General features: G+C 51.2%; 1 long non-coding RNA gene and 1 other non-coding gene across 2 annotated transcripts; both read left to right on the plus strand.

The window, feature by feature from the left end:
* The first annotated feature begins 584 nt into the window (after positions 1 to 584).
* LOC131382395 (uncharacterized) lies at positions 585 to 2392 on the plus strand. The gene is made up of 3 exons (XR_009211837.1): positions 585 to 743; positions 1044 to 1183; positions 1725 to 2392. It is a non-coding gene; the product is annotated as an uncharacterized LOC131382395 (long non-coding RNA).
* LOC116477718 (small nucleolar RNA SNORA26) lies at positions 1480 to 1601 on the plus strand. The gene has a single exon (XR_004250611.1). It is a non-coding gene; the product is annotated as a small nucleolar RNA SNORA26 (small nucleolar RNA).
* Positions 2393 to 3238: the final 846 nt, after the last annotated feature.

A 3238-nucleotide genomic window follows, 5' to 3' on the forward strand; every position in this document is an offset into this window, starting at 1 on the left:
TGAGATTGCTATGGTTGCCTTCTCAACCTCCCCAACTCCTACCCTCTAACTGATTATGGTCTACTTATTGGACTCTGTAAATGAATAAAGAGGGAGCATGAGGAAAGGAGGTAGTCCTTCTAGCTTTAGGAGAGGCCATGGGAGTGAGCTTGTTGAACAAGGCATGGTCGGGGCTTCTCTTTAAGCTTACGGTTTAGGCGGACACAGATGATGAACACACACCGGATTAGTGTGGCTTTAGGAAGGGGAATCTCAGGGCCTTAGGCCAGCCCTGGAGTAACCTCGATGGCCTCTCCACAAGAGAATCCGAGAAAGGGTCTAGGGCCCAAGAGCACCAAAATCACCAACGCCGGGGATTGGTAGGAAGCCTGAAGAATCTAATGCCGAGAAGGATGCTCCGCGCGCAGACAGGGCTTATGCCCGTGCTACTGCAAGAGCCACACTTAGGCCGGCCCCGGACACCGACAGCCAATGGCCGGGCCCGTCCCGCCCCATCCGGGATTGGCTGTGCGTGCCGCCCCGCTCAGGGTCTTCCCGGGATTGGCTGAGCTCCCCAACCTCTCCAGGGATCTGCTGCGCGCCCCGCCCTCGCCCAGAGTCTTCCCGGGATTGGCTGCGGGCCCCGCGACCCTCCTGCTTCCCTCCCCTCCCCGCCCCACCCCGCCCCGCCCCGCCCCGCACCGCCTCTCTGGTTTGTGCGCCGGGCGCAAGTCACAGGCCTCTTTGTCAGCTGGAGTTGCGCGGTGAGTGCGTCTCCAATCTTCGGCTTTCGGTCTCCGGCGGGGAGGGCGCCCGGCCGGCCCGCGGGCCTGATCAGGGGCTGGGCTTGCCTGGTGTCCCCACGAACTTTGCCCGCCTCGAGCTCCTCTGCTCCCGGCGGCCAGAACGGAGGGGTAGAGCAGCCCTCGGCGGCCCAGGGGGCGGGCGGCCGGCCGTGCCCGTCCCGGGGCTGCGCGAGGCACAGGCGCCGCGCCCAGCGGAACAGCCGGAGGTTCCTGGCACAGGTCTGGGCACCGTAACAATTTTGCGCTTTGCTTCCCCAGGGCTGACGCGCCACTACTTTGTAGCAGGTTTCGGGCGGGCCACGCGTGCGGCGACTGGAACCCAACCCTAGCCGACCTTGAGCTCCAGTAGTTCGTCTCTTATGTCTGCGGAAGTGCAGCTGCCTCAGTTCTTAGCGCAGGTAGGTTCCTAGCTTTGAGCGGGGGTGGGGGGGCAGGGTGGAGAATGACTCAGCCTGGAGCACGTGGCCAGTGGGACCGGAGGGTTCCCCGGCGTCTGTTTGTCGCCAAGGTCGGAATCCGGCTCCCCTTAACTGGAAGAAACATCCATGCAGGGGCTCACCAAACAAAACAGCTGTTTCTAGTGGTGGTTTCAGACTTAGAGAAGCAGAGATTCACGAGGTATTGAGAGCAACGCGGGAAATAGTAGTGAACCCTGTAAAAATCAAAGAAAAAAAATCCCAAAGCACCCTTTCCTGTGCCCTTTTAAGGTTGACCCAGTGCTTTAAGAGGCTAACACAGAAGGGTAAAGTAAGTCTCCATAAAACCCAGAGAAGAGACTGGAAAACTCCTCTTTGGATCCTGTCTGGAGTCACACCTGAACCAGAAAAAATTTCGTTACAACTTGAGCGCCCTTGTGATTTTCTTTACAGTTTATAGAACAAGCGATACATTTCAGTTTTCTTTGGTTAAAACGTCATTTTAAAACTTTTCTTTCTATAGGCTGACAACTACAGGTACAAGCCATTGAAGCTGGAATGTTCTGTTGCTGGTATTTCAATTGACTTAAGCCAACTATCCCTTCAGTTACAATAGGAAAGTGCCTCTAATAAGGCCAAATATGCGTACTAACTTAAAGCAACCACGTGTCCGTGCAGTGCCACATGAGCTAGAGCAGTGACAAAACTGGTGGCAACAGGGCAGTGTAGCAGGTGCTTCATGTTCCCCTTTTCAACCTTTTCATTCAATTGTCACAACTCAGAGGTGGATTCTGTTAGGGACAAGCTGCCCCAGGACCACGCCGCCCCGCCAACTCAATGCAGCTGACCCTTACCCTGAATACTCTGCAGCTGCATTCCTGAACCGTTATCTAGGCGCCATAGCAAGGTCACCAGACTTGCTACACCGAAGCCCTCCAGGTGGCACGGGGGAGGTCATGAGAAACGTGGATAAACCTAAGTTACACCCCCTTGTAAATTCCTGTTTTCACAAGATAATATATTGTAAGCCGGTCATGAGATTATATGTGGTAAAGTTAATTGACAACCCCAGGGTCTCTCTCCCCCATATAAACCCCTCATTTTGTAAGCTCAGGGCTGCCACCTCTTGACTGCTGGAGAAGCCCAGCAGGTTAATAAACTTACTTGGCCTAACCTTGGGTCTCTCGTCTTTTCTTTCGGCTAACCTTACAGATTCTATTCTCCCATTTCACAGGTAAAGAAATGGATTAGGGATAACTCAAGTTTCATCACATGTGAGTATCTCTGAATGAGAGGCTTCACGTGTATAACTTTTCAGCAGTGTGACTTCTGGAAAGTCACTTGTCTCTTGAGATTTCGTGTCCTGGTTTAACAGTTATGAATTATTTTAAACAAAGTAGGAAAGGACCACAGTAGAGCTGTGAAGAATATAAACTCTTCGTATTATTTCATTGCATTGAGCCTAAGAAGGTTCACAAAGTTTGGCACAAAAGGAGTATCTGTCAGCGTATTCTGTTTTTTTGTGTGTGTCTATGTAGCAAGTATTAATATTTATCTTGGAGTCATTCTTAATTTATAGCATTGTTCTTACCTTTTTATCTGAACTTTTATGTACCATATTGTAAAGTCTAGCTTCATAAATTTAGGTAATTGCTCATAAGTTTGGATAATGTTGAATTGTAATCCCGATATTAGAGGAGGGGCCTGGTGGGAGGTGATTGGATCAAAAGGGTGGATTTCCCTCTTGCTGTTCCTTGTGATAGTGAGTTCTCATGAGATCTGGTTGTTTAGATGTGTAGTATGGCTAGGGCAGTCGCTCATGCCTGTAATCCCAGCACTTGGGAAGGCCAAGGCAGGGGGATCACTTGAGGTCAGGAGTTAAGACTATCTTGGGCAACATAGTAAGACCTCGTCTCTACAAAAAATGAGGCAGAAGGATTGCTTGAGCCCAAGAGGTTGAGACTGCAGTGAGCCATGATCTTGTCACTGTGCTGCAGCCTGAAAAGAAAAATTAATAAAGGTTATGCAGTTGTGCAC

Source organism: Hylobates moloch, unplaced genomic scaffold (assembly GCF_009828535.3).
Source record: "Hylobates moloch isolate HMO894 unplaced genomic scaffold, HMol_V3 SCAFFOLD_2, whole genome shotgun sequence".
Classification (NCBI taxonomy): Eukaryota; Metazoa; Chordata; class Mammalia; order Primates; family Hylobatidae; genus Hylobates; species Hylobates moloch.